Source organism: Chiloscyllium plagiosum, unplaced genomic scaffold, assembly GCF_037043375.1.
Source record: "Chiloscyllium plagiosum isolate Xiang-an unplaced genomic scaffold, Cpla_swu_hap1 HiC_scaffold_26, whole genome shotgun sequence".
Classification (NCBI taxonomy): domain Eukaryota; kingdom Metazoa; phylum Chordata; class Chondrichthyes; order Orectolobiformes; family Hemiscylliidae; genus Chiloscyllium; species Chiloscyllium plagiosum.
In genome coordinates, this window is record NW_028270164.1 from 8,478,470 (window position 1) to 8,503,744 (window position 25,275).

The 25,275-nt window shown below is 42.5% G+C and overlaps 1 long non-coding RNA gene across 8 annotated transcripts in view; it reads left to right on the top strand.

Moving 5' to 3' along the window:
- Window positions 1-25,275, top strand: part of LOC122563052 (uncharacterized) — a 146,750-nt gene that overhangs the window by 92,073 nt on the left and 29,402 nt on the right. The window contains exon 1 of one of the 8 annotated variants that reach the window (XR_015750882.1): window positions 17,821-17,960. The exons of the other annotated variants lie outside the window; for them this stretch is intronic. This is a non-coding gene — a long non-coding RNA (uncharacterized LOC122563052). Of the gene's footprint in view, window positions 1-17,820; window positions 17,961-25,275 lie in introns of those variants that run through there. 8 annotated transcript variants of the gene reach the window in all.

The window sequence follows — 25,275 nt, forward strand, 5'->3', positions numbered from 1 at the left end:
GTGTTAAATTCCCTGCTGTCAAAACTATGAGGACCGTCATTGACCAGAAACTCAACTGTACTAGCCACTTAGGCCACCGGGTTCTTGAACAAGTCACAAACTTGGTATCATTTGATGGGCGGATCAGCCGACACCCTAAAACCTCTACTTCATTCTCAAGGCCTAAGTAAATTGTGTGGAGAATGGAGTATTCTCACTTGCTTTAATGTGGTCAGCTGCAACAGTACTCAAGAAGCACAACAACATTCAGAAAAAAGTAGTCTGTTTGATTGGCCACCTCGGGTATCCGCTCCAATGCTGGTGTTATATAGTTGCCCTGTGCAGGATGCATTACAGCAATGCACCAAGGCATCTTCAGCAACACCTCCCACATTGGTGGCTTCCACCAACTGGAAGGACAAGGTAATGGAAATTTTGAGTTCCCATACCATCACATGCTATCCTGACCTGGGCAAATAACATAATTGCTTCATCATCGCTGGACCAGAGCCTTAGAAGATCCAAACTCAAAAGCATTTCTCATATCATTCATAAGACACCCACCACCATATTCTCAAGGACAGCTAAGAGTTGAGTAACAAATGCTGGCCTTGGTAGCAATGCTCATATCCCAAGAGTGATTTTTCTAAAAGCCATTTTAGAAAATGGCATTTCAATACAATGATAGTTAATTCACTTCCTATTAATGTTATGTAATAATGTAAGCATGTACATAAAGCAAAATATTGCAGTATATTTTAAATATTTTAGTTTTGATGTGCAGCAACTTCTATGTTGGAAAATATCCATGGACACAAACAACACAGCTTGCTGAGATATAAAAAAAGCTGTACTGACATTTCTGGTTTCAGCTGGTCTAAAATCCCCAAATAATCAATAGACCAATATTTGTGATTTCAACCCCAAGGAAAACACCTGCTGGTTGCTGTCAGGTATCGCCAGTTAAAACCCTCCAGATACCACTGAATAATGCATGGCATCTGTCCAGCACAAATGTAGTATCAGGAATTAGCAGTTGAAGCCTCCAGGTACCAAAGAGTGACAGCTGGCAGCTGCCCAACATCAGATAGCATCAGGTACTGGCAGTCAGAAATCTCCAGATGCCATTGAATGATACTGCAAATATATCCCAGTGCCAGCTGGTACCCAGTATTAGCAATTAGAACCTTGTAGATAGCAAAGGATTTGCTTTATAATCCATATAATTACAGAAATGTCACTACCCCTAGGAGTTCTATGTTAATTCTGCAACCCAGTGAGTTATGAACATTTGTTTAATGAATATTATAATAAAAGTGGCAAAGTACACTTTCAAATTGTAGCTCTTTAAAGTTGAGCCTCTTTGCATGCTTGGCAGCAGAGTCCAGGAGAGGGTGGGAAGAGGGAAGGTACACTAAATGCTAAAGATCTGTCTTGTGTTCTGAGGGAGCCAAAGTTGGGAGACAAAGCCTTGCATAATGACTAACTCTCCTAACTCTCCACATTTGAGAGACAGAATCTGTGATGAGCTGCTACTCCAATCAGAGGTTGCCTTCTCCCCCATCTGCTGTTATTGGATTCATTAGTGAGCTGATCACCATTGAATACAGAAGAAAAGTAGCCTCTGATTAGAGGAGCTGTTTGGAGGGTGAGTGGCTGCAGAATGCTGCTCATTGCATATCACCAACCAGAAAATGACCCATTATTACTGACTTGGTTTTCTGTTAGCTAGCCAATCCACGCCAATATGTTACCACCACCACCCCCCCCCCCCCCCCACATGCATTCTTTTATTTTTCACATCTCAGAGCAGTGGGTTCGTGTCTCACATTGGTGCCTTCATTTGTCTGGCAGCATGGTGGAACAGTGGTTAGCGCTGCCACCTCACAGTGCCACGGACCCGGGGTCAATTTCAGCCTCAGGTGACATGTCTGTGTGGAGTTTCCTCTGGTTTCCTCCCACAATCCAAAGGTGTGTAGGTTAGCTGAATTGGCCATAGCGTTCAGGGGTGTGTAGGTTAGATGCATTAATCATGGGAAATATCGAGTAATAGGATAGGGGAGTGGGTCTGGGTGGGACACTCTTTGGAGACTCTATGATGATAGCAATAACCTTTTGATGTGGCATATTATTAAATGCCTTCTGGAAAAATGAAAATCTAAGTATATTACATCCACGGGTTCCTCTTAATTCACAGCAATTTCTTGAAGAGAATTTCTCTTTCGCTAAATCTTCTTGACATTGTTTGATTACTCTCAGTCTGTCTAAGTACCCTGCTATTGGCTTTTTAATAATTGTTTCTAATACCTAGGACAAATGTTAAACTAGCTGGTGTTAGTTTCCAGCAACGGGGAAACAATATCTTAACCGGAATCAATATCTGCAGGACAGCAAGTGTAAAAAATTGGCTGAAGCAAGTGTCTTTATGGTAATAAACTTTGTTTCATGATTGAAGTAAAATTGTTGTCTTTACAGATAGAAACAGCCATGAATTTGTGACAAGAATAGAAATTGCTAGAAAAGCTCAGCAGGTCTGACAAAAACTATGGAGAGAAATCAACCCGAAACGTTAACTCTGATTTCTCTCCACAGATGCTGCCAGACCTGCTGATCATTTTTCCAGCAATTTCTGTTTTTGTTTCTGGTTTGCAGCAACTGCAGATCTTTCAGTATTTTTAGCTATGAGTTTGTGTCTTTCACATCAAGAGTTAATTGTGAGGTACCCCATATCAGAAAACCACAGATATTATTACTGAGGCAATCTTTATTTTAATTGTAAGACAACTTTAATTCATCTCACATCATACATGTTAAAAAAAAATTTTGCTTGGTTCAAAGAATGAAAATTAACTGCTTTGAAATACCATTGCTTTATTTTTCTACTCTAAACAGAAGTTATTGGGCATTGGTTAAACCCCAAAGGGCAGTTCAGCGCCCGTGAAAATACAATTCAAATTCCATCTATCAGGTGAAATGGTTAGATTGAAGTGAATGATTTCTTTGTAATGCATCTCTGAGGAGCATTAGATTGAAATCTGTTCACTTTCAATCCATTAATTTCATCTCTAAGGACTCTCTTAGCTGAGGTACTGTATCTACAGTTTGATTACCCAGTTGGAGTGGCCATATTAGTATCTTGCTGTTGCAGCAGTGTTTGTGAAGAGAAGTCGATGATACGTTGAAAATAGATCAGTGATGAGGCATTGTCTGCAGCGAACACAGACAGGGTGAAGTCGGGGTTGGGAAGGAACAATACAAAGCAATTGAACGCTCGCTATCATTTAGCCCTCCTGCAGTAATTGCTAGACACACATTATAGTGACAAGTGAAAAGCAGAGGAGCTAAAATACAGGCCATCTGCTGTACAATTACCAATGTTGGTATAAAGAGCAGAAAGGTTACAGACAGTGTGCAAGAGTACAACAGTAATGGGCAGTAAGTGGTGAATTTGACTACCTAAATCCTTTACCTTATTTCTTCTAACATCCAGCTGTCTTTTAAATGCCCCTTAGTGCAGCACTGAAGGGTCATTCTGGGTTTTATGCTGAAGTGGGCTTTGAACCCAGGCTGGAGTTCCACCAGACAGTTGTCTTGTGTGGCAAGACTGTGGGTGAGGGGCAGCAGCCACAGCATGCTGGGTAATGGTAAAATGGCGTAAAAACTGATATGTTAAAAACTGACAAATAAAAATGTCATTGAGATTTGTTTGTGAGCAGCTGCATCACAGCATGTTCCTGGGGAGAGCAGGACACTTCCACCTCCCATCCTCCCTCTTACCCGTTGGACCCCAGAAATTGGTTTTGACCAGGAAACAGCAGCAAATAGTTTTTACCCAGCTCTGACTCCTCCCCTACGTGTCCATTACCAAACTCCAACCCTGCACATCACAGGCTCCTGGACTGAGCGTTTCCGCTCACTGTACCAAGTGATTCTTGATCTTGCCTCCCATCTGGGATTTGCTGACTGATCCGCCAAGCTTATTTGTTCTGTAATCCCATAGAAACCCTGTTACATGACCCAACCTTGTTTGCCTCCACCACCTATGTTTGTATGCCCTTGGTTTTGATACCTCTTTGACTCATCTGCCTATCAGCCCTTTTTCAGCCAATTTCCTCAATAGACAGCATGATGGCTCAATGGATAGCACTGCTGCCCCAGAGTGCCAGGGACCCAGTTTGATTCCAGTCTTAGGCAACCGTCTGTGAAAAGTTTGCATGTTCTCCCACTGTCAGCATGGGTTTTCTCTGGGTGCTCTGGTTTCCTCCCCCAGTGCAAAGATGTGCAGGTTAAGTGGCTTGGCCATGATAACTGTGGGGATAGGGTAGGGATTGAGTGACAGGGTCTGAATGGCCTCTCCCTGCACTGTAGGGATTCTATGATTGCAGCATTGGATTTCTCCCATGACTCATTCTCAACCCTCTTTGCCAAGCACACACGTGATTTTATAGATTTGTTGTGCTATTGGTATGAGTGAGTCAAGCTTTGCTCATGGTCAGCCTGCCCCTTCAGCCAGCATCACTCTTCAATAATTCCAATGGTTGCACCTCACACAGCACTGCTCGACCCGCAGCTCAAAGGCAACTGGCAAGTGGGGCAATAGGCTTGCTGTGGAGATATGAGAATTAATGAAAAATGGACCAGAGTAGGAAGAGAAACGCAAAAAGCCGAAGGGTTTCCTGGACCACCATTTCCACTGAGACTGGGATGAGGAATGGTGAGGATTTTGGGAACTTCAGCTTCCTCTAGTCAAACCAAATCCAGTGAAGGCTTCAGATCACATGGCATCCTGACAGATAAACATAGAAAAAGAATTGTCTGAGGGCACAATGTGTTAAATGGAAAGCTGTAAAGGAAACAGGACAGGCGATGCCAGAAAGCTCTGTTCCGAAGTATTGAATCCTAACAGTACAGATGGGGGCCACTTGGCCCACCACATCTACACTAACCCACCAAAGAGCATCCCACTCTATCCTCAAACCCTGCATTTTCCATGGTTAACCCACCTAGCCTACACATCCCTGGACACTGTGGGCAATTTAGCATGACCAACTCACCTAAGCCGCACATCTTTGGACTGTGGGATGAAACCAGAGCACTCAGAGGACACCCACACAGCGAATGTGCAAATTTCACACAGTCATAGAGTCATAGAGACGTACAGCATGGATGAAATTGAACCTGGGTCCTTGGTGCTGGGAGGCAGCAGTACGAACCACTGAGCCACCCTGCAACCTTGTCCAGGATATCAAGATGATGCAGATCACTGGAACTCAAAGGATCAACCTGAGACTAAAGCTGAGGTGATAGTTTGGCCTCCAGTCTCATAAGTTGAAATAGAGTTTCAGTATCATCTGAATGTAAAAGCAGATAAAGTAAATGAAGGACTTCTTGCCAAGGATCAAGATTTGAAAAGATGTGAGCCTTGCCACAGTGTGGCCAACTTGAACTATAGTGGCCTGCTACTGAGCCCAACTGTGGCAATCAGGTTTGACACACTTTGTGAAATATGAGTCTGAAAATTTCCAGCAGTTCAATTTCTCTAAAGATCATAATTAAGGAAAGTTCCCAACAAATCACAAAGAAGGGTCACTGGACTCAAAACATTAGCTCACTTTGTCTCAACAGATGCTGCAAGGACTGCTGAGTTTCTCCAGCAATTTCTGTTTCTGTTTCAGATCTTCAGCATCTGCAGTTCTTTGTTTTATTACAAAATAGTACTTACCATTGGAGAAGGAACTCGCTGTCAGTCGTTACATAATTCTATGTCAAAGGACTTTGTGGGGTGTAGGTTTGCTCGCTGAGCTGTAGGTTTGATATCCAGACGTTTCATTACCTGGCTAGGTATCAACATCAGTGGTGACCTCCAAGTGAAGCGAAGCTGTTGTCTCCTGCTTTCTATTTATATGTTTCCTTCATTAGTCAAAGCATTGAGTATAGGGGTTCAAACGTCATGTTGCAGCTGTACGTAACATTGGTGAGACCACTTTTGGAATACTGCAAACAATCCTGTTTTGCCCTGCTATAGGAACGATGTTGTTAAATTAGAAAGGGTGCAGAAACAGGTTACAAGTTTTGGGATTGGAGGGTTTGAGTTATATGGAGAGGATGGATAGACTGGACTTAGTTCCCTGGGGCATTGGAGGCTGATTGGTGACCTTATCGAGATTTATAAAACCATGAGAGGTGTAGATAAGAAGAATAGCTAAGGTCTTTTCCCCAGGATAGGAGTGCCCAAAACTAGAGGGCTTGGATTTAAGGTGAGAAGGGAAAGATTTAAAAGGGGCAGCTTTTTCACATAGTGGGTGGTGCACATATGGAATGAGCTGCCAGAGGAAGTGATAGAGGCAGGTACAGTTACATTTAAAAGACAATTGGACAGGTACATGAATAGGAAATGCTTAGAGGGTTATGGCCCAAATGGGGCTAGTTAAGTTTTGGATACCTGGTCAGCATAGACAAGTTGGACCAAAGGGCTTGTTTCTGTGCTGAATGACTCAATGAGTAGTGGTGGTTTAACCAGAGGGTCACCGTACCACAGGTAAGGAATGAGGTTGATAAAGAGAGCCCTTCACGATAACCTCAGCCAGTGCAGGATATGAATCCATGCTGTTGGCATCACTCTGCATTACAAACCAACTGGCTAGTCAATTAAGCCCCTGACCCCCTGTATGCCACGTTGAACAAATCACCATGATCATTAATTTGATGGACATAGCTTCAGATATCGATCATTGGGAACCTAAAGGAACATATTTTGGGTTTTGTAATACTAAAGAAGACGACTGATGCTGGTGTGACAGACATTATCCTGCACACATTAGAAGACATTTTACTGCCTACTGGAAACATATGGGCTAAAGGCTACAACAATGGAAGCAATATAAAGGGGAGAGAGGTGGAGTGTCCAACAAAGAATTCTGAGTATTATTGCATGAGCCTTGCAGTAGACATTTCTTGAATTTTGTTGTTAATGATGATGCAAAGTGTCACTTGGAGACGGTGGCTTTCTTAGATCTAATTCATGGAAGTTCTAAAGCATGTGCTTAATCTTATAATGGAACCATTAATAGAAGAAGATGGGAAAGTAGAATTAATGCCTTGAAATGTCTTTGCTGACAGCTAGATGTTATCTATAATGTAGTAACTGAAATCGCTGATGACACTAGTGTAACAAAAGAATTCAGCAATAGCTCACAAGTAGATGCACAAGTCCTTGGAAAAGGCATGTTTAGTTTAGGTTTTTGGTTTCTCTTGATGTGTGGTATGGCATTTTCTTTGAAATTAGCATGAATAGCAACCAGCTTTCAGTTGAAGGAATTTGGCATTTGCAATGCCATAGCAACTGAGAGAAACCAAGAAATTTCTTGTAGACTCCAGGAGTGATGAAGATTTTGAGAAAACGATGTTGGATGCACATTAACCACTGGACAATTTGGACATATTGCACACTTCAAACCAAATCTGGACCCTTGCAGGAGAAAGAGAAAGCAGGCACATGAAGCAGGTGATGAGCCTGTTCAAAACCACAAGGAAAAAAATCAAAGCCCATTCCAACTTTGTCGACCTTAACACAGCTGTCGAGGCTGAGGGATCACATTCTTAGAAAATGTAAGAAGCCAATCTGAGCAGTGGGGCATGTGGGAGCCTGAGACTGGAACAAGGGCTGAGGGCAGAGCAGTTCATAGATGTGCGCTACCCATGATTTCGACAATGTTCATCATAGAATCCCTACAGTATGGAAGCAGGTCATTTGGCCCAACATTTCTACACCAACCCCCCAAAGAGTAACCCACCCAGACTCATTCCCCTACCCTATTACTCTACATTTACCCCTGACTAATGCACCTAACCTACACATCCCTGAATGCTATGGGCAATTTAGCATGACCAATTCCCTGAACCTGCACATCTTTTGGATTGCGGGAGCGGTTCTGTCAAAGTGGGACCACTTTAATGTATTCATTTTCAGAAGAGCTTGTGAGGTGGTGGGGGATGGGCGTCAACACTTAAGTTCATTGGGGTAAATGCAGTCTTGTGCCAGCTCTGTTTAAACGGGCATATGTCTGGCTCAGATGTGAGCATGCTACCCACTGAGCTACAACAGATACTGTGGCCTGCATTGATCGCAGTTTGGTCCCACACCTGTTGGAAATGCTGCCTTGATTTTGTTCAGAGAAAACTTATTCTCTCGATACTGGAGTGGGGTTTAGCATGGCTGTTACTCATCTTTAAAAGGCAATGAGCAATGCAAGGAGGTTATAAGCAAAAAGAAGAATGGACACAAGTGTAAATGTGGATATAATGTCCATTGAAAGAAGTTAGCTTTTGATCTATGTGACATAAATAAGCAATGTCTTGGAATTATTAAACTTGCAATGTTCAAATGTCCCTTGTGGCAACATTGTCACCATGTGTTGGATCAAAGTATCAAGGTCCATGCCTGTCGGGCAGAAAGCTCATTGTGAGAGCAGCCAGAATCTACCAGCTCCATCCTCAGCTGCTGATGATGCATTCTTGTTTTCTTTATACAGCAACAATATTTTGCATGCTTATTATAAAGGAGGTTTTGGACTGACTAATCCATTATATAAAAAAAAGTAGCATCAGTCTTTGTGCCAATTCTAATTTTACCCATTCGAATGTAAAAGAGATGCATAATACGAAAATCACTATGGTTTTACAGTTACACGGGGAACTGCAAACTGATTTCAACATAAACAAAGAAAATGATTTTGGCTGCAAACACAGGAACATAAGATTAGAACATGAGTAGGCCATTCAGCCCCCTCTAGCTATTCTGGAACTCAACGAGACTGTGGCTGCTCTGAATTTTGACTCCACTTTCCCTCAAATGCAGCAGGAAGATGCAGCTCCTAAAGAAATAGGCAACACACTGAGTCCCCATGTACTTGGCACAGTCGAAGCTATGGCACCAATGATCACAACTAGGTTAGACCATAAAAATAGGAACAGGAGTAGGCCATTCAGCCCCTCGTGCCTGCTGCACCATTCAACAGGGTAATGGCTGATCCGACATTCCTCACATTTACTTTCCTGTCCTTTCCTCATTATCCTTCATTGCCCCCACCCCAACTACCATCAAAAACCTCTATGTCAGCCTGAAATATACACAAGGACTCTGCCCCCACAGCTTTCTGAAGAAATTCCGCCTCATCACAGAATTAAATTAGTGCTCCATTATTCTGAGACCAACCCCTCTGGTCTAGACCTCCCATGAGAAATATCCTTTCAGCATTTATCCTTAAGAATCCTAAATGTTTCAGTGAGATCACCTCTCACGCTTCTAAACTTCAATGAGTAGAGATCCAACCTGTTTCACCTTTGTTTATTAGACAATCCCTCCATATCAGTTTTAAGTCACACAACACCAGGTTATAGTCCAACAGGTTTAATTGGAAAAGCACTAGCTTTCGGAGCGACACTCCTTCATCAGGTGGTTGTGGCATACACACTTGTAAGACACAGCTTTTATAGCAAAAGTTTACCGTGTGATGTAACTGAAATTATATATTGAAAAATACCTTGATTGTTTGTTAAGTCTCTCATCTGTTAGAATCACCATGATAATTTCACTGCCTCCATATCAGGGATCACCCCAGTGAACCTTCTGTAAACTGTCTCCAATGAAACTATATCTTTCCTGAAATAAGGGGACTAAAACTGCTTATAGTCCTCCAGATGTGGCCTCACCAGCACCTTGTGCAGTTGCAGTAAGATATCCCTGCTGTTTTACTCCAATCTCCTAGAAATAAGAGTCAACATTCCATTAGGAAACTCTTTCTATTGATGAACTCAACTGTGTTCTGATAAGGCACTCTCCACATAATGTGTGTAAAAACTATTACATCCTGTACCTGGGGGAATTTAGCTATGTTGCCAAACTCTACTGCCTCTGTTATGATCCAAACTAATGTTATTATTTGACACATCAGATCCCAGATTGGCTCGTTAGATCATATTTTGATTTTTTGATCTTTAACAATGTGGTCTCTCACCAAAACACAAACATACAGTGATACAGATTTAGGTTCAACAATAAAACAGAAGTTTATTATATAAAAGAAATGGAAGGAAAACGGAACAAAATCAAACTGTTTAACCAGAACACGTTTAAAATTTTGAAACACAATAAAAATACAACCCTATTGTGTTACTCAATGCCAGAAAGAAATCCCTTCTCACATAGGATTTGGGCGGCACGGTAGCACAGTGGTTGGCACTGCTGCCTCACAGCGCCAGAGACCTGGGTTCAATTTCCGCCTCAGGCGACTGACTGTGTGGAGTTTGCACGTTCTTCCTGTGTCTGCGTGGGTTTCGTCCGGGTGCTCCGGTTTCCTCCCACAGTCCAAAGATGTGCAGGTCAGGTGAATTGGCCATGCTAAATTGCCTGTAGTGTTAGGTAAGGGTAAATGTAGGGGTATGGATGGGTTGCGCTTCGGCGGGTCGGTGTGGACTTATTGGGCCGAAGGGCCTGTTTCCACACTGTAAGGTAATCTAATCATAATCTAATCTAATCTAGGATATGATTTAGCTATGGCATCAATGCCCAGTGCTGACAATCTGATCGCCTTGTCCTTGATTTGTTGTATAACTGAGCATAAACTTTCTCAGCTTCAAATAACACCTTCGGGTTTTACCCAAACACTTCTAAGCCAGAATTTACTAATCTCTTCACACTAAGATAACTCATTTTCAACAACTTTAAATTATTTTCTCCCTTTGTCATGCATATTTGCTTTACATATCCTTACGCAAAGCCTTCCAATTTGACATTTTGCCATTATTACTTATTCTGGTCCTAATGTCTTCTGCTTCTATGATCTGCCTTTTCCTGGCAGGGTTTGATTATTGCTTACCTCTTCATTACCCCACACCTCTACTTTCTGATTACTACTTGATTTTTTCAAAACATCCCTGCAATGGAACTCCCCTCTCCCAACACCTTCCACTTCTCCCCAGTTAGTCTAAACCTCCATCTAGAACTCTAATTATATGATTCACTGGTTCCAACATCGTTCAAATGAAGCATGTCTCAATGGAACAGCTCCCTGTTTCTCCAGCACTGGGGCCACTTCCCCATGAATCAGAAATTATTTCTCCCTCACCAATCCTTGAGCTAAGCATTTACCTCTCCAGTCTTATTTACCCTATGCCAATTCTCATGTGGCTCAGGTAGGAATCCTGAGATTAATCACCTCTTTGGTTCTGGTTTTCACTTTAACCCTAAACTGCTTGTAATTCCTCAGCAGAACCTCTTTCCAATGTCATTAGTACCTCCATGGACCACGACAACTGGATCCTTCCCCTCCCACTTCAAGTTTGTCTCCAGCTCAAAAGAGATGTTGTGAAGCTTGGCACGAAGTAGATAATGCAACCTTTGGGACCCGGTCCTTGCCGCGAAGAACAGTATTTATTCCTAGTATGTATGCTACCCTCTATTACTGTTATAGAGTCATAGAGTCATAGAGCATGGAAACAGACCCTCCAGTCCAATTTGCCCATGCCAACCAGATATCCCAACCCAATCTAGTCCTACCTGCCAGCACTCGGTCCATATCCCTCCAAACCCTTCCCATTCATATACCCATCCAAATGCCTTTTAAATGCTGCAATTGTACTAGCCTCTACCACTTCCTTTGGCAGCTCATTCCACGCACGTACTACCCTCTGCGTGAAAACATTGCTCCTTAAGTCTCTTTTATATCTTTCCCCTCTCACCCTAAACCAATGCCCTCTAGTTCTGGACTCCCCCACCCCAGGGAAAATACTTTGTCAATTTATCTTATCCATGCCCCTCATGATTTTATAAACCTTTATCAGGTCACCCCTCAGCCTCCAACACTCTAGGGAAAACATCCCCAGCCTGTTCAGTCTCTCCCTATAGCTCAAACCCTCCAACCCTCGCAACATCCTTGTAAATCTTTTCTGAACCCTTTCAAGTTTCACAACATCTTTCTGTCAGGAAGGAGACCAGAATTGTATGCAATATTCCAACAGTGGCCTAACCAATGTCCTGTACAGCCACAACATGACCTCCCAACTCCTGTACTCAATACTCTGACCAATAAAGGAAAGCATACCAAACGCCTCCTTCACTGTCCTATCTACCTGCGATTCCACTTTCAAGGAGCTATGAGCCTGCACTCCAACATCTCTTTGTTGTTACCTCTCTTTTCTTGTCATCCTCTTCACACCAGAATGGTGCTTTGTACATGGTGTTGTGATCAGTTCACTCATCCTCCCTGTAGTCTGTTCCCTCATCTACACCAGGAGCAAGAACCTCGCACCATTTGGACAAGGTACTGGCTGAAGCTCTTCCAAAGCTAAATTTTGGATCCCCATACCTATCTATCCTTCAGACATACCCTTCTGTGCCTGATGACAGACCAAATTTGATGTAATTAATCTAAAGAGTATGACTATCTCCTGAAACACAGCACCCCAGGTAGATCCCACTCCCTGATTTGTCACAAAGTCTGCAGCTCAGACTTCAGCTCATCAACTCTGAGCTGAATTTCTTTAAACAGCCAACTCTTATGATGTGGTCAGCATGAATCACACCAGTATCCCACACACTACAGCTGCAACACCTCACTATCTCTAATCTATGTATTTAACCAATATTACTGTTAAATACTTTAAAAGTGAACTTCCTAGCTATGCACTTAGCCAATAGTATTGTCTCCTGATTTAACCCACTTGGACAATCATCTTTCTCACCAATCACCTATCTGTTATCCTGTAACCTCGCATTTCGGCTCTGACAGGGAGCAACATAGAAGGGACTCTTATCCATTAGTTTTTAATCTCCTGCTGCCACTGTCCTTTCTCAGCTCAGCTCTCCCTGTCCCAACTGAATAATTATCTGAAGAGAAAACAATTTCAGAGCTATGTAGGAGTAAGATTAGGTGAGCTGTTCTTGTGGAGAAACTGGCATTGAGATGATAGTCTTCCTTCAGTGCTGGACCCATTTTATTACTGTTTTAAATGTAATAGAATTTAATGGTACTTGCAGAATCTGCTGTGTCCTTGGATTGCCAATGCTGTCAAAGATTCCAATTATGTATAAGAAGATGCAAAGTGCCACACCATTCAAAGACATAACACCATTTTTAATTTGCACCATTGTAAATCCCATAAAGCTCTGAATTATTATATGGCAGTACAGAAATTAAACATTGCTAAAAGCTTTTTGTTTTGAACTCATCAGAACTAGAACACAAGAAACAGGCTTGAACAAATGAACTCCATTTTATGCAACATAAGAAGGAGGTGCTAATTGGGTGAGCTATCATTAACGTTGACATGCAGAAAATATGGTTACCTATCAGTCTTAATTCTCAGACCTGGCAGGTAGATTCTGATTGGTCAGAGTGTTGCCATGAGGATGTTGCAGCAGAGATTGTTTCTCTCTTTATGGTTAGGGTATTCCATGAGGATGTTGTAACAGAGATTGGTTCTCTCTCTTACTGGTCAGGGTGTTGCCATAAGGATGTTGCAGCAGAGATTGGTTCTCTCTCTGATTGGTCAGGGCATTGCCATGAGTATATGGCACCAGACATTGGCTCTCTCCATTACCCCATTTTTTAAAAAAAAGATGCAATGTACATACAAATTCCCTTTTGTCTCCAGAATGCTATGTATTTATATAGGAATCCCACCCTGGCAATGTTTTTCGACAACCTCTACCATTGGGGAAAAGGTACAGAAGCCTGCACACACGCACCAGCTGGTTTCAAAACAGCTTCTACCTGACCGATGTTAGAATACTGAATGGACTCACTAACTCTTTACATTCGCCTGTACCTGTGTTTTTGTTTTTGCTGCGGTTTACCTATTATTTACTCATCTATGCTACTTAACTCCGTGATTTGCCTATATTGCTCACAAGACAAAGCTTTTCACTGTTGGTACACGTGACAATAAACTCAATTCAATTCAATTCAATTCAGCTGCAGGCACATTGGAGAAAGTGAGGACTGCAGATGCTGGAGATCAGAGTCGAACGTGTGGTGCTGGAAAAGCGCAGCAGGTCAGGCAGCATCCAAGGAGCAGGAGAATCGATGTTCCGGGCATTAGCCCTTCATCAGGAATGAGGTTCATTTCCAGCATCACACTCTTGACCCAGCTTCAAGCACATGCAAATGGGTCACTGTGAGCCTAAATGATGATTTTGAGCATGGTTTCATGCGAGGGAAACCATGTCCCACAAACTTGATTGAATTTTTTGATGAAGTAACCAAGAAGGTTGATGAGGGCAGAGCAGCAGACATTGTTTACTTGGACTTTAGTAAAGCCTTTGACAAGGTTCTGCACGGTAGACTAATTAGTCAAGTTAGATCAAATCGGGTTCAGGGTGAATTTACCAATTGGGTACAAAACTGGCTTAATGACAGGAGACAGAGAGTGGGGTTAGAGGGTTTTTTTTTGGACTGGAGACCTGCTACCAGCAGTATTCCACAAGGATTGGTGCTGGGTCCACTTTTGTTTGTCAGTTATAAAACTGGTTTAGATGAGAATATAGAAGGCAAGGTGAGTAAGTTTGTGGATGACACTAAAATTGATGGCATAGTGGACAGTGAAGAAGCTTATCGAGGATTACAAAGAGATCTTGATCAATAGGTTCAATGGGCTAAAGAGTGGCACATGGAGTTTAATTTGGAAGAATACGAGGTATTGCATTTTAGCAAAATGGACTTATACAATTAAAGGTAGTGCCTTTGGTAGTGTTGTAGAATAGAGCAACCTAGAGGTTCAGGTACATAATTCTTTGAAGTTTCCATCACCTACAGACAGAGTGGTTAAGAAGGCATTTAACACACTTGCATACATTGCTCAGACCTTTGAGTTGGGGAGTTAGGACATTATGTTGAGGCTTACAAGACATTGACGAAGCTTCTTGTGGAATGATGTGTCCAGTTCTGGTCGCCCTGCTATAGGAAGGATATTATTAAGTTGAAGAGGGTTCAGAAGAGATTTACCAGGAATGGAATTGAATTGAATTTATTGTCACCTGTATCGAGGCACAGTGAAAAGCTTTGTCTTGTGAGCAATACAGGCAGATCACAGAGTTAAGTAGCATAGATAAGTAAATAATACGTAAACAGCGGCAAAAACAAAAACACAGGTACAGGCGAATGTTAAGAGTTTGTGAGGCCATTCAGTATTCTAACAACAGTAGGGTAGAAACTGTTTCAAAATCAGCTGGTGTGTGTGTGCAGGCTTCTGTACCTTTTCCCCGATGGTAGAGATTGTCGAAAATCATTGCCAGGGTGGGATGGATCTTTGAGAATGCTGGCAGCACTTCCTTGACAGCGGGCCTGGTAAATGGATCCTATAGATGGGAGGTTGGCCACTGTGATTGCCCAGGCCGAATTCACCACTCTCTGTAACCATCTCTGATCTTGAATGGTACAGTTGCCGTACCAGGTAGTGATACATCCAGACAGAATGCGCTCAGTGGTGCACCTATAAAAGTTGGCAAGGGTATTCACTGTCAAGCCAAATTTCCTCAGCTGCCTGAGGAAGAAGAGATGTTATTGGGCCTTTGTAACCAGTGCGTCCACATGAAGAGTCCAAGAAAGCTTGTTGTTGATGACCACTCCCAGGAGCTTGACACTTTCCACTTGTTCCACCTCTGTGCGGTTAATGTGTAGCTGGGCATGAGTAATATTCTACTGAAAATCAATAATGCGTCCTTGGTTTTGCTAGCATTGAGAGCTAGTTTGTGCACCATTTTTCCAGGTATTCCACCTCCCGTCTGTAGTCTGTTTCATTGCCATCTAACATTTGACCGACTATGGTGGTGTCATCAGCAAACTTGTAAATGGCATTAGTCTGGTATTTGGCGATGCAGTCATGGGTATACAGTGAGTACAGTAGGGGGCTGAGTATGCACCCCTCAGGGGCTCCAATGTTGAGTGTTAGTGACCATGAAATATTGTCCCCAATCTTCACTGATTGTGGCCTTTGGGTCAGGAAGCTGAGGATCCAGTTGCAGAGAGTGGGTCTTAGTCCAAGATCAGTCTCTTTAGTAATCAGTCTCGAGGGGATAACAGTGTTGAAGGCTGAACTGTAGTCAATGGATTCTTACGTAGCTGTTCTTGATGTCAAGATGCTCTAGGGAGGAGTGAAGGGTAAGTGATATGGCATCTGACGTGGATCTGTTGGTCCAATAGGCAAATTGGAGTGGGTCAAGGGTAGTGGGGAGGCTGGAGTTAATTAATGCCATGACCAGACTTTCAAAGCACTTCATGACCACCATAGTTATGGCCACAGGTGGTAGTCATTGAAACATGCTGCATGAGCCCTCTTAAGCACAAGGATGATATTGGCTCTCTTGAAACAGGCAGGGACAGTGGCCTGCTGCTGGGAGAGGTTGAAGATGTCCAAGAAGACCTCAGCCAGTTAATCTGCGCATGCTCTGAGTGCACGGCCTGGTACTTCGTCTGGTCCCATTGCTTTCCTTGGATTCACATGAAGGAAAACTGATCTGACCTCTGATGCAGTGACTGTTGGTATAGGTTTGTCAGGATTTCTCGGAATAGGTGTTACCTCTCTGCTGAACATTTGGTCAAAGCAAGCATAGAAGGCGTTGAGATGATCAGGGAGGGATATGTCATCGTCTGCTATCTTGCACTGTCTCTTTTTAGAACCTGTGATGTCATTCAGTCCTTGCCATCGTCGCCGGGTGTCTGTCTGGGTCTCTAGTTTGGATCGGTAAAGGCTGTCTTAATGGCTCTGTGAAGGTCATACTTGGATTCCTTATATCTGAGTGGGTCTCCTGATCTGAAGGCCTCACGCCTGGTTTTTAACAAGTTCTGTATGGAGGGTTTGAGTTATAAGGAGAGGCTGGATAGGCTGGGACTTCTTTCTCTGGGGTGTAGCAGGTTGAGGGGTGACCTTATAGAGGTTTAAAGAATCTTGAATGGTATAGCTAGGATGAATGGCAGGTATCTTCTCCCTGGTATGGGGAGTTTCAAGACTGGGGGCATATTTTTAAGGTGAGAGGAGAAAGATTTTAAAAAGACATGAGTGGCAATTTTGTTTTACACAGAAAGTGGTTCTTGTGCAGAATGAACTTCCAGAGAAGTGGTCGATATGTGTACAGTCAAGTTTAAACAAAATTTAGATAAGTCCATAAATAAGAAATGTTTGGAGGGATATGGGCCAAGCACAGGCAGGTGGGGCTAGTTTAGTTTGGGATTATGTTCGAAAAGGACTGGTTGGACCTAAGCGTCTGTTTTCATGCTGTATGAATCTATGACTCTACAATGATCTTAAATTAGCTTCTGGTGTAAGGCTTAGCATATTTTGGATATTTAACAAATAGTTTCCAAAAGCACTTCTAATCGTAGATATGCTTTTCTAAAACTTGCAAGCACAGGCATAATTGGCATGCAGCCCACTGTGAATGGTCAAAGGAACATGTGGTTGGGTACACTCTGCCAATCGTTGGGATGTAGCACCTACGTACAAAAAGACCTGAGACAAATTTCTGAGACTAGCCAAGGCATATTCAGAAAAATAATTCCTGCAATTCTTGAAACCAACAGGGAGGATATTGCAACTTTACAGAGTGCTCTAAATCATACAAAGACATTGAGCCATTTGAGATGAATTTGATGATGGAGGAGGTCATGAAGGCTGGCGAGTGGGGTGGGGAGGGAGGGAGATCTCCAAGCTCTTGTCAATAAGCTGCTTTGTCTCTTAGTATTTTGCTGGCAATAGCCACGATCTTTTTGTAGCTTTGCAGCAGCAGGCACATGCCAAACTGTGTGATGCAGAGGAACTGTGAGAATGCTAAAATAGACTATTCTGACTACCTGTGCATGTCGATCAGAACATTTTGTGCAGCACCACCTTTCAACACCGTTGACTCCTGTACTTCAGAAGCAAAGGCATGAACATAAATTTGTTTCAAGTATTTTCGTTCCACCTTGTTGTGAAATACACAAAATGTAAGTATGTACGTTTTGGAAAAATGTTAATCCTTAACCTCAATTATTTATTTATCTCACATGCACAGTTTAGAAATTATGTTTCCATCATTTTTTGCTGGCAATTTTCTTGAAATCATTTGAACAGCTGAGTAAAAGGTGACATAATCTTCAATGGGCACAACCTCCAGTATCACATCCATGAGCATATTTTCAAGTATTGTTCCCTCTCCTTTTAAAACCTTTTTTATTGATCACACTTAAAAGGAATGCACGATACATGGTGCAGAGGAGAGGTACAAATTGATTTCTGGGGACAAGAGAGAGCTGTCTCCTGAGAATAGATTGAGTACAGTGGGCCTACATTTCCCAGTATTTAGACAAATAGGAAGTGCTACAATTCAGATATTTAAATTTCCTGGAGGGTTTAACAGCTGTACATGCTGAGAGGCTGTTTCTCGGGTTAGACGGTCTAATCCTTGGGGTCTTAAAGATCAAGAGATCTCAGAATAACAGGTCGTCCATTTACAATTGGTGATAAATAATTTCTTCACCCAAAGGATTATGAGTTTTTGGAATTTTTTCTTCAAGTATATTCAAGACTGAGCTGAGTCGACTTTTGGGAGAAAGTGAATCGAGGAATGGAGTGTGAGGTGGGTTGGTACAGATGATCTTATTGAATGACTGAAGAGTCAGAGACTAAGGCCAATAAGACTTATGAGGAAGAACAGACAGAGGGAGGTAACTGAACGCAACAGGACTGGCGGTCTGAAATGTATTTGTTGTAACGGGAGGAATGTGACAGGAAAGGCAAATGACATTAGAGCTAGGATTGTTGTGTACAGAGGAAACTTGACTATCCGAGCATCAATTATCTGAATTTCGAATTATCCGAACAAGATTTCAAGGTTGCATTAAAACATCACATCAAAGAGAGAAGTGTATTCGGATTACCTGTACTGAAGAAGGTGTGAAAACGCTGGCAAAAACAAAGAAACACAAGCACCTCAAGCAACAACGACTGGATTTTAATTTTTACGTAAGGGTTAGATACACTGCCTTTTGCAAAGTAAGTGTTTATTCCCATCAATTTAATGGGCCGTTCTTGAAAAAAATGGCAGAGAAAGTAAACACATGTGCAAGGCGATGCTTCTGTCTTTCTATAGCGACACTGAGTTCATCGAAACTGACAAATACTCTTGTGATTGTAGAAACTGTTCAGGACCTTGTTTAATGTTGGGGTTTCATATATTTATGTGATGGTAAGGGTTTAGTCCTTCTCAATTTAACCTGCAATTTGCAGAATGCAAAGATTAGTTTGTTTAATTAGCTGACTCATCAAAATTATAGATTTTTTTTAAAATCTCTGACAGAGCATGGCATTAGATCAGTATGGCTTCCCTTGTTTGAGGTCAAGTTGATTCCAATTATCCAAGTTGATATCCATCCAACTCGTTTGGATAATCGAGATTCCTCTGTATAACTGTGTTGTAGCTATTACAGAGGTTTGGTGGAGACAGGGCCAGGACTGGCAGCTTAATGATCCCAGAGTTAGATGTTTCAGGTGAGATAGGGAGGGATGTAAAAGTGGTGGGGGAGTTGTGTGACTGTGAAGGGAGAAAATCGCGACTGTACTGAGGAAGGACACCTTGGAGGGCTCATCCAGCAAGGCCTTTTGGGTAGAGCTCAGGAATATGAAGGGCAATCACCTTGATGGAATTGTACTACAGGCCTCCCAACAGTGATGGGGTGCTAGAGGATTGGATGTGTGGATGAATTATGGAAAAATATAAAAACAATGTGGTGGGTGATTTTAACTTCCCCAAATACTGGAACTTGCTTAGTGCCAGGGGCTTGGATGGTGGTATGTGTAGGGTGGGGGCAATGAGCTTGTAAGGTGAGTCCAGGACGGTTGTTTTTAAACAATGTGTGAATAGTCCAACTCAGAAAGAGCTCATACTCTGCCTGATATCAGGGAATGAGCCCAGCCAGGTGATCAATATTTCGGTGGGGGAGTATTTCAGGAAGAGTGATCATAATTCTGAAAGTTATAAGTTACTAATGGATGAGAATAAGAGTAGTCCTCAGGTGAAAGTACTAAATTGAGGTAAAGTTAATCACCATGATATTTATCAGGAATTGGACAATGTAGATTGGGGACAGCTGTTTGAGGGTAAATCAACATCTGTCATGTGGGAATCTTTAAAAGTCCAGTTTGTTAGAATTCAGGATCAATATGTTCCTGTGAAAATGTAGGGTAAGGGCGGCAAGATTCAGGAACTTTGAATGACAAAAGAAATTGAGAGCGCAGTCAAAAAGAAAAATGCGGTTTGGGAAACTGAAGACAAACAGAGCCCTTGATGAATACAAAGAAAGTAGGAATTAACTCAAACAAGGAATGAGGAGAGCTAAAAGGGGCCATGAAATGTCTTTGGTAAAAAGGATTAAGGAAAATCCCAAGGCATTTTATACATGCAGTATATAAAGAGAAAGGGTAGCTAGGGAAAGGATAGATTCACTCAGGACAAAGGACGGAATTCATGCCTGGAGCTGGAGGAAGTGGATGAGGTCCTTAACAAATTCACATCAATATTCACCAAAGAGAGGGATATGCTGGATTTGACTTGATTTGATTAATTATTGTCACATGTACCAAGATACAGTGAAAAGTGTTGTCTTATGTGCTTTACAGGCAGATCATAATATACAAGTGCATCAGGATGGTGAGTCTCAGTTGCAGTTCTATGTTGATATTCATAGAATTACTACAGTGTGCAAGTAGAACATTTGACCCATCATGTCCACGCTGACCCTCCAAAGAGTCTCCTACCCAGTTCCACTCCATTCCTGTAACCCTGCATTTCCCATGGCTAATCCACCTAACCTACATTTCCCTGGACACTATGTGCAACTTAGCATGGCCAGTCCATCTGACCTACACATCTTTGGACTGTGGAAGGAAACCGGAGCACCTACAGGAAACCCATGCAGACACTGGGAGAATGTGCGAACTCCACAGACAGTTGCCCAAGGCCCCGGCCTGAAATGTCAATATTCCTGTTCCTTCGATGTTGTCTGACTTGCTGTGCTCCTCCAACTTCACATCTATTGATCTCAGAATACTGTCAAAGATCTATTCCAGCCCTGTATTAGCACAGTCAGTATTTTTCAATTATAATGGGTCAAACGTATTTTCAAAGGTCTCAGCAAAGAAAAGCCACAATTAATCATAAATGTTTAGGTAATATTTATAGACAAACACTTGTTTTATGAAGGAAGAGCTGTCAAACTCACCATTACAGAACTGTATTGATTTCAAAACCACTGATTTACAGAAACTGTGTCTGCAGGTTTGGCAGAACTGCGTCCCAAAAAGGCAGAAGAGGTGTGCATTAGATTGCAACAGTATCTCCTTCTTGGAACTTTTTGTGCTTGTCGTGGTTTTTGAAAGTCTAATTACATTTTTTTCTAATATCACATGTATTATTTTTGGGAGCTACTCTGAGGGGCTGATTTTCACTGTTGGAGCAGGTTGTAGACAGAGCGGCAGATCCACCTTAATGGGTTTCATTAGACCCAACTTTCACTCCAGGCAAACAGGGATGGAATCGTATTGGGTCATCGGGTCACCATGGGTGGGTAGAGTGTGGCATTGATGACGGACAGAAAGCTGATGGGAAGATGAAGCAGATAGGCAAAAGGATTCCTCAGGCTTAATTACATGCACATACTACATAGACATCCTTAATTTCCCTTCCAATCTGATGCCAGTGCAATAAAAAATCCCTGCGGCACAGTCTTTGGCCATCTGCATTCAAATATCATGTTATTAAAAAGCTTATGTTAAATGTCTAGACTGCAAGGAGGTAAAGGGATTTGGTAGAAGTTACAGGACATGGTGCTGAAGTGGTTGAGGATATTACTGCTACATTAGACCTATTAAAGTTAATCAATATTTCCACTTTCCAACATTGAGATTAAATTTGTTGGTAAGAGATGTTGTCACTTGGTAGCTGGTTCTGCTGAGATCTCCTTTGCTGCCTCTTACCTTGTTCATTTTAAACAAGAAACCCCAAATACTAAATAGTGAGGATAACCATGTGGAAGTCGCTGCACAAAAGACACATTGTTAAGTTACCACAATGCTATACCATGGTATGATAGATAACACGTTACAAGAGAACATCTCCAAAGAGATACCAAGCTAGCAAGTTTTAAGAAGGTTTGTAGCTCAAGTTGAGGTTCTGGATGCAGGTTTGCTCGCTAAGCTGGAAGGTTCATTTTCAGACATTTCATCACCATACTAGGTAACATCTTCAGTGAGACTCTGGACAAAGCTTTGTCTGAAGGCTCACTGAAGATGTTACCTAGTATGGTTACAAAACGTCTGAAAGTGAACCTTCCAGTTCAGTGAGGAAACCTATATCCAGATACCAAGCTGACCTAAGTTACATGATTCTTAACAATCGAATAAGTGTAATTGAATGAAATGATCTAACTAGCCCCTTCCAGAGGCAGTCACCTCTATCCTTTCAAAGCAACTGCATTATATAACAACATTAACTTGCGGTAAATAGCTCCTGTGAAAACCTACTTGAAGCTTTTACACTTCACAAATAAAAATACATACAAACATATTTCTTGTAGGCCACCTTATTGAACCAGCTAGTTTTTTCTTATGATCCAGGAAGTTACGTGATCGTTCACATGCTATATTGAAAACTCTCAACGTTTAGTTCAATTTCACAATTTACCGTAGAATCCCTACAGTGTGGAAACAGGTCCTTCAGCCCAACGAGTCCACACTGACCCTCCGAAGAGTAACCCACCAAGAGCCACTCCCCTAACCTAAATTTACCTCTGACTAATGCATCTAACCTACACATCCTTGAACATTATGCGCAACTTAGCATGGTCATATCACCTAATCTTCAATTCTTTGGACTGTGGGAGGAAACCAGAGCACCTGGAGGAAGCCCACACAGACACAGAGAGAATGTGCAAACTGCACGCAAACAGTCTCCCAAGGTTGGATTGAACCCAGATCCCTGGCGCTGTGAGGCAGCAATGCTAACTACTGAGCTACCATGCCACCCGATGGTTGGACTTAAATGTACAACGATTAGATTATTCACTCAATTCCATAATCACCAGAGAACCTTACTGCACCTACAGGATCATTCATAAAGCAGCCCGTTTTGCTGGTCTGGATGGCTATTTTCAATGCCTCAATGTCATTGTTCATAGCTCTGTGACACCAGATTGTGAATTTCAGATGTTGGGTTATTCGGCTGATTGTGCAGATTAGATTCCCTACAGTGTAGAAACAGGCCCTTCAACCCAACAAGCCCATACTGACCCTCCGAAGAGCAACCCATTGTGTGGAGCCGCAGAAATTGGACGAGATACTAAATGAGTATTTTGCATCAATATTTACTGTGGAAAAGGATATGGAAGATATAGATTGTAGGGAAATAGATGGTGACATCTTACAAAATGACCAAATTACAGAGGAAGAAGTGCTGGATGTCTTGAAATGCGTAAAGGTGGATAAATCCCCAGGACCTGATCAGGTGTACCCGAGAACTCTGTGGGAAGCTGGAGAAGTGATTGCTGGGCCTCTTGCTGAGATATTTGTATCATCGATAGTCACAGGTGAGGTGCTGGAAAATTGGAGGTTGGCTAACGTGGTGCCACTGTTTAAGAAGGGTGGTAAGGACAAGCCAGGGAACTATAGACCAGTGAGCCTGACATCAGGGGTGGGCAAGTTGTTGGAGGGAATCCTGAAGGACAGGATGTACATGTATTTGGAAAAGCAAGGACTGATTAGGGATAGTCAACATGGCTTTGTGTGTGGGAAATCATATCTCACAAACTTGATTGAGTTTTTTGAGGAAGTAACAAAGAGGATTGATGAGGGCAGAGCAGTAGATGTGATCTATATGGACTTCAGTAAGGTGTTTGACAAGGTTCCCCATGGGAAACTATTGGAAAGGTTAGATCTCACGGAATGCAGGGAGAACTAGCCATTTGGATACAGAACTGGCTCAAAGGTAGAAGACAGAGGGTGGTGGTAGAAGGTTTTTTTCAGACTGGAGGCCTGTGACCAGTGGAGTGTCACATGGATCGGTGCTGGGTCCTCTACATTTTGTCATTTATATAAATGATTTGGATGCGAGCATAAGAGGTACAGTTAGTAAGTTTGCAGATGACACCAAAATTGGAGGTGTAGTGGACAGCGAAGAGGGTTACCTCAGATTACAACCTGATCTTGACCAAATGGGCCAATGGGCTGAGAAGTGGCAGATGGAGTTTAATTCAGATAAATGCGAGGTGCTGCATTTTGGGAAAGCAAATCTTAGCAGGACTTATACACTTAATGGTAAGGTCCGAGGGAGTGTGGTTGAACAAAGAGACCTTGGAGTGCAGGTTCATAGCTCCTTGAAAGTGGATTCGCACGTAGATAGGATAGTGAAGGCGGCGTTTGGTATGCTTTCCTTTATTGGTCAGAGTATTGAGTACAGGAGTTGGGAGGTCATGTTGTGGCTGTACAGGACATTGGTTAGGCCACTATTGGAATATTGTGTGCAATTCTGGTCTCCTTCCTGACAGAAAGATGTTGTGAAACTTGAAAGAGTTCAGTAAAGATTTACAAGGATGTTGCCAGGGTTAGAGGATTTTAGCTATAGGGAGAGGCTGAACAAGCTGGGGCTGTTTTCCCTGGAGCGTTGGAGGTTGAGGGGTGACCTTACAGAGGTTTACAAAATTATCAGGGGCATGGATAGGGTAAATAGGCAAAGTCTTTTCCCTGGGGTCGGGGAGTCCAGAAGTAGAGGGCATAGGTTTAGGGTGAGAGGGGAGAGATATAAAAGAGACCTAAGGGGCAACATTTTCACACAGAAGGTGATGCGTGCATGAAATGAGCTGCCAGAGGATGTGGTGGAGGCTGGTACAATTGCAACATTTAAGAGGCATTTGGATGGGTATATGAATAGGAAGGGTTTGGTCCGGGTGCTGGCAGGTGGGACTAGATTGGGTTGGGATATCTGGTCAGCATGGACAGGTTGGACCAAAGGATCAGTTTCCATGCTGTACATCTCTATGACTCTGACTAATGCACCTAACTCTATGGGCAATTTAACATAGCCAATTCACCTGACCTGGTCTTTGGGAGGAAACCCACGCAGACACGGGGAGAATGTGCAAACTCCATACAGACAGTCGCCCGAGGCTGGAATTGAACCTGGGACCCTGGTGCTGTGAGGCAGCAGTGCTAACCACTGAGCCACCATGCCGCCCAAACTTACAGAAGGTGCTCATGAAGCCGTTGTAAATG